This window comes from Hemicordylus capensis, chromosome 1 (genome assembly GCF_027244095.1).
Source record: "Hemicordylus capensis ecotype Gifberg chromosome 1, rHemCap1.1.pri, whole genome shotgun sequence".
NCBI lineage: Eukaryota > Metazoa > Chordata > Lepidosauria > Squamata > Cordylidae > Hemicordylus > Hemicordylus capensis.
Window position 1 is genome coordinate 337,128,175 of NC_069657.1, and position 10,999 is coordinate 337,139,173.

The 10,999-nt window shown below is 44.9% G+C and overlaps 1 protein-coding gene across 5 annotated transcripts in view; it reads left to right on the forward strand.

Annotated features, from left to right (window-relative positions):
• Nucleotides 1–1,243: 1,243 nt before the first annotated feature.
• DSE (dermatan sulfate epimerase) overlaps nucleotides 1,244–10,999 on the forward strand; it is a 48,076-nt gene continuing 38,320 nt past the window's right edge. Inside the window, exons 1-2 of one of the 5 annotated variants that reach the window (XM_053264855.1) lie at nucleotides 1,472–1,591; nucleotides 2,877–2,934. The gene's annotated coding sequence lies outside the window, so the exon portion shown is untranslated. Of the gene's footprint in view, nucleotides 1,592–1,749; nucleotides 2,159–2,559; nucleotides 2,617–2,876; nucleotides 2,935–10,999 lie in introns of those variants that run through there. The other 4 variants (XM_053264770.1, XM_053264937.1, XM_053264645.1 and 1 more) reach the window with 4 other exon arrangements.

Below are 10,999 nucleotides of genomic sequence, written 5' to 3' on the forward strand. Positions count from 1 at the left end.
GCTGGGCAGCCTATCACAGGCTGCTCTTTCAAGTAGGCTGCCGCTGTCACCACCCCTGCCGCTGCAGATGCCCCAGCCATGAGCGGCGGAGAGAAAAGAGTTCCGAGGGCTGCCGCCAAGTGCCAGATTACAGCTCCACCACTGGAAGAGTGCCACCTGTAACAACAGACATAATTCTATTCTGTTGGGCAAACAAAATCCCCAAATGTGTGAGGGTGCAAACTCTCACTCTGTATTCCTGGATACAAACTCTACAAAAAGGGAGGGGTGGATTGGGGATGGAGCAGCACTGTATATTAAAGAAGGGTTGATATAATATAAAGAAGCAGCCATATACTGAGTCAGACCATTGATCTATCTAGCTCAGTACTGTCTACACAGACCAGCAGCGGCTTCTCCAAGGTTGCAGGCAGGAATCTCTCTCAGCCCTATCTTGGAGAAGCCAGGGAGGGAACTTGAAACCTTCTGCACTTCCAAGAGCGGCTCCATCCCCTGAAGGGAATATCTTACAGTGCGCACATGTGGTCTCCCATTCAAATGCAAGCAGGGCAGACCCTGCTTAGCTTGGAGGACAAGTCTGAAACTGTGACAGACGTTCCTAGCCCCAGAAAACTCTTGGCATTGAGAAACGTGGGACAAATTTACGTGGGATCAAATCCCATGGAACTCAGTTAAGTGGAGCTTTTGAGTAAACATGTCTAGGAGGAAGAGGCTGTAAGCATCCTGCACTGTGGTCCTCATGTGGTTGTAAACATGGTGTGGGGAGTGGGGGATCAAAGTCGTCATGAGTCAGTCTGGAGCTAAATCTGGCCCCTGCACATTTCTACTTGCTTACCCCAGTTGTCAGCCCACTCTGAGATGCGAGAGCAGGACTGACCTGGCATGGGAGGTTGGCGTCTTCTACTCCTATTACTCTCTCTACTTGCCAAAATGTTCCGGCAAACTGTTGCTAACCGGGCTCTTAAGAGGTACAGGGCCGTATGAGTGACGAAGAGCGGGCAACCCGAGTTACAACGCAGACAAGGTCGTGATTTTCTGTGAAAGAGTCTGCTCCTTTGCAGAGGGCGGGGGAAAGAACCGGTCCTTGAATGCAAGAAAGAAGCGTTCTCCTTCCCCCGCCCCGCCGCCTCAAAGAGACAAAAAGAAGGCCGCTCGCGCTCTGCTCCTTGGCGGGAAAAGAAGTTCGAAGGAGTCTGAGACTTTGGACGAGACCGAAACGCCGACCAAGAAAGGCCAAGGGGGATCCAGGGGGAGGTGGGACTAAGGGGCTCCTCGCCCTGCTCCCTTCCCCAGCTGCCTCTCCGGTGACGTCGCGGTCTCCTCCTCCTGGCGGAGCTGCAGCGCCTGAAAGCCTCTTTCTGCGCTCAGCGCGGCCTGAGGCTCCTCCATCCGTCCGTCCCCTCTCCCCCAACCCACCCACCGGAGCATCTCTCGCCGAGGGAGCCTCGCCGCCTGCCAAGAATGAGTGCATGACCAGGGCAGGCGGCAAGAGGCGCGGTGGTGGCTGCGTGCTTCCCCGCGCCGGTGGCTCGACCTCCTGCCGCAGCCATGGAGTGAGAGGGGCTGCGCAACAGCAAGCGAGGGGAGAGAGGTGAGGACTAGGGTGTGGAAGCGGGCGGAGGGCGGCAGTTTCCAGCCAGGCACGGCCCGTTGGCTCAGGCTGTCTTCGCTCCGGAACTTCTGTCGGCCCTGCGCATAGAGGGGGAGCGCCTGGGAACGTGGATAAGATTGAGAGGGGTGGAGGGAGGAGAAGTGCTGACTGGGGCGATAGAAGAACCCCTGTCCTCAGAGGCGGGGAGAGGCAATGCGCTCTGCAGGCGCCCAGAGACACTTCATCTTGCCAGTGAGTGATGTTGAGAAGGGGTCACGTCAGGGCTATGGAGCCTCGGAGAAGGGGAGAGGAAAAACTTGAGCAGAAACTAAGGCTGCAGTCCTAGGCACGTTTCCTTGGGAGTAAGTCCTTGCGAGCTCCGTTGGGCTGGCTTCCCAGTAAACTTGCATAGGATTGAGTTACAACTCGGGGGAAAGATGGGAGGGAGATCCACGCTGCTTCCACGCTTCTCCTATTCCGTATCCCTCCCACGATGATCGAGGAATCCGACTCTTCGACCGCTTGACACCCCACCCCCCACCAGTCGGGAACAGCAATAAGGCTGCGGTGAGTTTGGCGGGCTGTGTGTGTGAGCGTGTGTTGTTTTTTGGCAACCGATGCTCTGACTGAGCCCAAAACCCAGAGATTTGTGCTTGCTGTGCTTTATCTCTGTATGACTTGGAATTTGTCGGCAGCAGCCTCCATTCGCCGATTGTGTCCTGGATCCCCGCTGATACAGTTTCTCTGTCTTACCAGCGGTTCCCCAGCGGGAGCTGATGGGAAGTAATTGCCGGTGTCCTGTGAAGTTTGCAAACTGCGGCGCGTTGAGAGGCTAAAGTTGTCGCCCTTGCTCTTGTTTTTGTTCCTAGAACCTATTAAGAGAGGCATGACTGTGTGACTGAGTGAAGCATATGAGCAAATTCCTACCCTGCACTGAAAGCCACAAAGGGCACGATAGCTGACTCTGTAGCTCTGCATCCCTACAGCAAGTTCTGGATTCTTACAGTCTGTATTTCTATTTAGAAGTAAGCTCCGTTGAGGCCAATGGGAGTTGCCTCCCAGGACTGTTGCCTTAGGCCATTTTTAAACTCAATCCTGAGAAGTACCTATGAGCCTCTCATACTATTTATGCCATGTTGGGTGGTGTTAATAGGGAAACATAAATTTCTGTGTACACTTTCTCAGGAGTAAACCTTGGTAAACCCAGTTGGACTTACTTCTGAGTAATCATGCATATGACTGAGCTGTAAGTGTAAACTAACCTAGATCTGCATTTGCATTATAGATTGAACACCCTTGTAGCCGGTTTGCTTGGGAGTACTGTGCACAGCATTGCAGCCTAAGTGAGTAATTTGTTGTATTTGAGCAGAGGTTTGCAACCAAAATTAAGCTTTCCAGGAGTCAGAGTTTGCTTCAGCTGACTATGATAATCTTGTGAGATACTGGGCATCATCCAGAATAAATCACTCCTGAGTAGTCCTATTGCAATTAAGTAGTCCTATAGAGTAACTTCTGAGTAGTGCTATTGAGTAATTTGGTCTGGATGCTGCTCATTGTATAATGTATTCACCAGATCTCTGTCTCCCATTCTGTGCTGCATTCTGCTCATCTGGAACTGAGGTCATTTTGTCTATCTAATAGTCACAATGAATATTATGAATACAAACAGACTTTTCCTGGATATGTACACTGAAAAAGTAGCATGGAACCCATATGAATATATGAAGCAGCCTTATACTGTTGGGGCTGCAGCTCTGTGGTAGAGCATCTGCTTAGCATAGAGAGAGTCCCAGGTTCATTTTGTGTCACCTCCAGGTAGGGCTGGTAGAGTCTTCTGTCTGAAACCTCTGCCAGTAAGTATAAATAGTACTGAGCTAGATGGCCCAATCAAGCAGCTTCCTAGGTAGGCTGTTAGTCCATCTACCTCAGTACTGTCTAACTAACTGGCACTGGTTCTGCACGATTTCAGACTTCCCTAGTCCAACTATTGTTTACCACTCTTTAACCAACTTGACTGCATGAACAAAAGGCTGGTGAAACTACCTTGGATAGGTGGAAGGAGATAACTAAATCTATGTTAAGTGATCTTGAGTCCATACTCTTAATCTAGATGCACTTGCCCTCTGAGATTAGTATTACACGTGACAGTTGAAGTGCTGTTGAGTCTCTCTTCCATTGCTGGTGTACATTAAAAAACTGATTTAAAGGTATATTTAAAGCTACATTCCCTTCTTTCAGTTAGTGGATGGCCATGCATGAAGGTGGATTTACCATTTAAAACATCCTCCAATTTTGATGTCACCTCACACCCTTCCAATCAGTGTGGGAGATGACCCTCCTTCACTTGCTTACTCCAGATCATAGCAGACAGAACCCTACAACTATACCTGGGTGCAACCTTATAATATAGTGCATGAATATGCTGTACTCCAGCTTTCTGCATTATCTTCCCACTCACCTCTATGTCCCAACACAGCTAATCAACTGGCTTCTATACAGGGCAAGCATTCATATCAATTTCACCTCTCCAATGCTTTGCCGCTTAAAAAAAACCCAAAAAACTTTATTACTGGATGCCCATATGGTCTTTCAAACTAAATTAAGCAAAATACTTAAAACTAGCTGGCCCTAGGACTTTATTGCTCTCCTTAAAGTCCCACGGCAGCCCCTGTTTTATTGTTCTGTGTCAGCCACCTCCTCCCCTCCAACACTTTCAGCCCCCCCACTCACTGCCACCCCTCTCCTCCACTCCCCCACTCTTGCAGCCACTCCACTACCCCACTCTCGCAGCTCACCTAACCGCTGCTTGCTCACTCAGGTCCAACTGCTGGCTTCTGATGCCCTGCCGAGTCTCCTCATGAGGAGGGTGGCCAAGCCGGGGCAGGAGAGAGTACCAAGGGCCATTGGTGCAGATGGATAGGAAGCCCTGGCTTTGCCATCCTCCTCACGAGGAGACTCATCGAGGCATCAGAGGTTGGAGCTGAGGAAGTGAGCGATGCTGCTACTCTTTCTTTGGCCCTCCTGGTCCTCCTTGGCAGCAGCTGCCCCTCCCTTTGCTCCTCAGCCACTCTCTCCATGCCTTGTCTCTCTCTCCCTCCCCTTCTCTCTGTGAGTGTTGTCAGAACTCTCATGAGATGTGCCACGTACCACGGGATTTGTTACATACATCCTAGGGCTCTTGAATAGACAGTTAATCTTATTCAGTGATGCTAAATGGAAGTCAGCCACAGAAGGGTTACAATGTTCTTGTTGACGTTCTCCCTGTTTTCTGGAGAAGCGACCTTGAGAGTTAAATAAGGATATCCTGTTGGTGCCATAGTCGCACATACAAAGGATATCCCATCTGTTGAAACTGTTGCCTAGGTTCATTTCTCCTTTTGTGACATACTTTTAAAATGGTTTCCAACTTTTTTTCCTGTGCAGATTACAACATAACACCACCATACAAGTGGTCTATTTTTAAAAAAAAAACACAAAACTTATTTTTCAGTTTTATGATTTTTGACTAACAAAGCTGTGCTAGCACAAAAACACTGCACAGTTGTGCTAAAAGACAGGAATTTATGAAACTGCACAATAGTATTCTTGCACAAGCATTTGCATTAAAACAAATGAGTCATACTGTAGGTTGTTCAGCTGTCATGCTTGTGATTGCACAAGACAAACTCCAGACTTAGTGCAAGTGTCTTAGCACAACAACTTTGCTCTGGTGCAACAGTTTTGCACTAGTGCTTTGTTAGGATGTCAGTCATGGTCTATATTTTGATTCCCTATCCTCTGCCTTTAAGGATAGCCTGTTCAAGTTTTGCCCTTAAATAGAGTGGCAAAAAATGGAGACTTGTGTGTCTTCAGCTGTGTATTAATGTAAACTGTATCTATGTTAAACCACTTTGGGAACGTTTGTTGAAAAGCAATATATAAATATTCGTAGTAGTAGTACTAGTAATGTTTTTGGTTAAAAGGAAGATCCAGCATAGCTAAAGTGGTGATAATAGGACTGGAGGTTTATTGGCAATTTTGTTGTTGAGAAATTTTTTAAAGAACTCAAATCCTAGGCATGGCACAATTTAAAATATGACACTTGTTAATGACTCATGGAAAAATTATATGGAGGGAGAAGAGCTAAATTTTTTGTTTAAGTTATGGCTAAATGTGTACATCCTGGGAGGAAAAAAATGGTTGCAGAAGAAGCCTAAAAGTGAACTTCACTCCCCCCACCACCACAATCCTCCCCCTAAAAAACCAAAAACAGGTAATCTGGAGTAGGCAAGTGAAGGAGCGTCTTCTACCACACTGATTGGAAGGATGTGAGGTGAGTGGGAAAAGCATAAGTTGTGAATGGTGATAATGTGCATAAATTGAACTAGAGGAAGATTCCCAAGTGATAACTAAAACCTTTTAAAATGCTTTCATGATTTCAGCTTCATTTATCTCTAAATCATGTTTTTAATCTTGAGAATGTATCACTTCTACCACTCAAGATTCTTCCAGTTAACTTTACACTGTATGCAATTTTAACTACACTTTAAAAATATTTATTGCCATCAACATGTATGATAACCTTTTCTGTTATTTTGATGGGCTCATAGAATTCATGATGTACCACTATTATTGGTGGAAATGCAAACTGATGAAGCAAAGCAGAAGTCTCAGTGACTACTTTGCTTTCCATTCAATTATTTAAAAAGTTTAAGCTGTACTATTATAGTGAAATGCATCCTCTCTTTGAAGACAGAATTGCATAATGCTTTAGCAGATACATTCTTATGTTAAATGACAGACTGTGCCTTGGGATTCAGATATCTTTGGGCGATGCCCTGCATTTACTCTGCACTCAAGTCAAAATATTGTCTTCACAAGCTCTCTTATCTGAGTAGCATGAAGTCATACTTTCAGCATTACAATTCCACTGTATTGACTGTGTTAAGGCACTAAAAGAGCATGTCTAAAGAGAGAAGTGGCATAAGGAGTCTGGCAAAGTAGCTCCTCTCCAGGCAGTATTAACACTTTGAAGCAGCTGAGGAAGACCAAGACATTCAAATCTTAAGATTAGAAGATTAGATCACTGCCGGCCACTTTCCAGGTTGGCACTGAAAGCTACAGAGAAAGGCCCAGAGTGGGAGGGAACCCTGGTGATAAAGGCATGCACAAACAGGGCAGCTATTCACCATCTAAGATCTATTCCTCATAATGTCAAGCCTCGCAGTATGGCCTTTGACAGGTACGTGGAGTATTCTCTCATGTTCTCTCTCTCTTTCCCTCTCCCCCCAGTTTTCTGTCCTTCAGTACTGGCTAACTAAACTTCTTTGCTTCATAGGAGTGTAGGTAGCATTCAGAATCTGTGTGCGTAGAGAGTTTTGTTAGAAATACCAAAAACAATGTGATATTTGAACTGAATCAGGGAGACTCCAAAGGGTAGCAAGGAGTAGCGGATGCTCCTCCCAAAATATTTCCTGTTCTCCAGTCCTAGATTCCAGCTACAAAGGATATATGAAGCTTCTGGGTGAGTGCAGTGGGAGTATAGACTCAGTAAGGAGACTTGAGCACAAACTGAAAGAAGAAGAGGAAAAACTGTCTGGGTTTATTAACCTGAACTGCATAGAGATGTAAACAGCTGGTGTGATTGATCAATGGGAGTTAATCCAGAGGACGACCAGCAGCAAGGTGGATGGACTCGATTACAACAACAATGGGTGCACCACTGACAAACTTTAAGGTCAAGTTGAAGACAGATCATCCTGGAGAAAATCTATCTATGTGGTCTCTAGGAGTCGACACCGACTTGATGGCAATTAATCAATCAATCAATCTCCAATTATCCAGATTGGAACTTGACCGCAAAGTGCCAGGCAATACAGTCATGGTATATTATGGTCCTGAATTGAATTGCTTGAATTGTTTTTTTAAGGCCTCTGTTACAAGCCTCATTCACTCACTCCTCTACTCCAGAAAAAGCAGCAGTGCGTCCACATAGGTAGGAGACTCCTCCAGCCTTCCAGGAATCTGGCCAACCCATTAGCTTCTTTCCTAGCCAGGAACTGGACTGGGTGAGCACATATATACAGGAGGGTGCAGAGTCATCTTTATTGCAGATTTCAGCTGTTCTGGTACTGACCTCTTTCCCCACCCCAGTCTTTCCTACCACATGGTCTTTTGTCTGCCACCAAAGAGAAAACTAGCCTGGAAAGTTTGGCCTAATCCAAACAGAGAGTAAGGTCATTCACATGACCTGTGAACAGGGCACCGATGGGGTGGGATGCAGGATCGATCTCACCTTTCCCCCAGATGATCTTCACTTTGAACTGGGGTACGTGGCTTTCGGCAGTGACCATCTGGAAGCTGGGGAAATGAAGTCCAGTCTCCAGAAACCCCTCAATACACTGCATGGGAAGAACCAACACACAGCTAGGGCCCAGGTGGAAGGGGAGGCTTGTGTTCTTCTACCCCAGTAATAGCCCAGGGGAAAACCTCAGGCTACCCAGCAGGGCAGTAGCGGGATCGGCCCCGATCCCGGTGCTCCATACGAGCAGCCCTGCCCTGGTAGGGTTGGGCAGGCCCAGGTAAGGTTGTTTGTGTGAACAGCCTTAGTATTTTCTAAGAAGGATCTGGCCCCTTTGTCAAGCAAGCTTCATTAATAAGGTAAATAATAAGATAAATAGACTAACATTAATTAGTTTACCTCTATAAGTATTTAATGTATATCAAAATCCTTTCTCACCTCATAATAATGTTCTGCCACCCCTTTGCTCCTCCATAACTAGTTGTTGCTCCTCTTTTGCGGAGTTCATTTACTATTGTATAGATATTGGGGGGTGCAGAGAAATTTGGGCTTAAGAGATGTAAAGGTCACTAAAAATGCTCAAGATACACAAATGAAGAAATTTCAGTTGAATTATATGGGGATTGTTTCTGAATAAATTGCATAGGGTTGGACTATAAATTGCATTGATTTCAATGTAATTTAGGTGTGCCATACTTAATCTGGATTGCTCTCATTGTCTCCAATAAGAGCTTCATTTGTTCTCTGACGTACAGTACACATCACTTAGTGAGTTTGGCGATGCCCCATCAATTAAAGAGAAACTTACAGGTGTGTGGAAGCTCTAAATGTGCAAATGAGTTCCCACATTCCCTAGGAGTCACTGTTGAGATGTAAAGGTTATGGTGAAGAGCAAAACAAGGGCCAAGTCCCACCCTACTTTGTTATTTTACCTGATATACATTATGCATTATAGAACAAATGTCTATAGATGGAAGCAATGTTTTATGAAGGAAACTTGCGTACATTGAGTGTTGTGTGCAACCATGGAAGTGTGTGTTTTATTTAATATGCCTGTCTATCATTTGTTAGAGAAATACAGGCCAATCCTGTCCATGTTTACTCAGAAGTACCACTTATTTCACTGGGATTCTTTCACGTGTACAGGACTGCTGCTCTAGTGCAATAATGAGTTCTCAGTTTGACAGTCCTGTGACAAGTTGTACCTAATCCGGAGGCAATTTTACCCAGCTTCTGCTTTGTCACTAATGAAAGATTCACATCCAGAGCAATATTACCAGACAGTCTTGTCATACAGTAGGGTGAAATGTCACCACACTAAAACCAAAGCTCTATGCTTTTTACTGCAAAAACCACACCAGCCAGCCATTGTGGAAGAAACCCCCCAAACCAACATTTTCTCCCTTCTTCACCAGTGTTTTTCTGCCTTTCCTGCATCACCTGCTTAAATATAATTTCCACTGAACAGTGCTCAAGACTTATTTGTTGTATCCAACATTTTCTGTTGTTGTTGTTAGTTTACCACTTTTCAATAAAAAGTCCCCAAAGTTGTTCCCATAGGTAAAGGAATGGGAGGGAAATGAGAAAAAGAATATGGAAATGACTCCCTATGCCAAAGGTGTTCACAATCCAAGAAAAGAAACTCATGGGAGACAACAGCAACTGGAGATGTGCTATGCTGGGTTGAATAGAGCTAGGTCTGCACTCTTCTCCTTTGTGGTGCATCACTTGAAACTACATCTGGTAATCACACTTTGTGGCAAAGAGCCCTTCTCCACTAACAGCTTATGAATACAAAATACTGTAAGAAAGTAGAGACACATGCTTCTCTCTGAAGAAAACAGAAGGAATTAAAGCCTGCTAATGATTCCCTGAACTACTGAGTAACCATTTTTGAGAACCCAACACATCTCTGCAACAGGAAAAAAATTAACTATGTTTGAATACAGTGGCTGACATGCAGGCTGAGTTACCCAATAGTACTTCTCACTAATTCATTTCAATAGGACTTCCGTTGGGTAATTTAGTCAGGATGTCAGCTGGCAATTTTTAAGCCTGTGCAAAAATTCAGTTCCAATATCCAAATCCAAAATAAACCACACAGTCCCTTTGGTACTTTGTGGAGGAGACCATTCCCACTAGGCCTGTGCCAATATTTGGCTCCATATTTCTGCAAGCCAAATAATCTGCAGAGCCCCAGCAGCATCATGCAAAGGTGAGCATTCCCACTGTTCACCCTGCACAATGCTGTGCTTTCCCCAGTGCTGATGGAACCCCTTAATTGGAAACAGATCCCTGCTGAGTCTCAGTGATGTCTAGGAAGGGGCATAGGGTGGGGGGCAGGGGAAGTGGAGACCTTCTCCACTGCTTTCGCTATAGGTCTCTATGGAGAAAACATTGGAAAGGACTCTGCTTCCCAGCACTTTCCAGGGAGAACTAGGGGTGCAGATGCTCTGTGCCTGGGTCAGCTAGTGCTGATTATTTTGAGTGCCTACACCTAGGCAGTATATGCTGAGTGAAGTAATCATTGTGCATGAAATAAAAGTGGTGAGGGTTTTTTGCTTTTAGAAGCTGGAAAAATAATCTTAAATTTTTTATTAGATGATACAATACCATATAATGGATTAGACTGTAGCCTACATGCTGAAAAAAGATTAGTCCAATAATGGAACTTAGTAGAACTTTGCTTAAAATAAAGTATATGTATAGTCCTGTTGTTTCTTGTATATGTGTAAAGAAATAACCATTTGCTTTCATTCTATGTAAATGTTTAAGTGGACAAGTCTCTCATTTGAGAAACAGTGCTTTTAGGATTATTTAGAGAAGATTTCTCTCTCAAGCAATGCTCCCCGCATCAGTTATCCCAAACTAATCCCATTGGACAACTCCTGGGTTAGGTCTTGAAGCTTTTAGCCCATCTTTTGTTGTGAGCCGTGTTATCCATTCTCAGATAAGATGATTGTCCCACCAGGAATATACCACACTAGTGTAATGATGCAAGATTGAAACAGCATTCAACACATTTAATTGAGACTTCTATTTTCCCCCTTTTTTGCTGATATTCTTAAATGAATATAGAATATTGTTTCAACTATTTCAACAATAGCTGGAATCGTTTAACAATTATG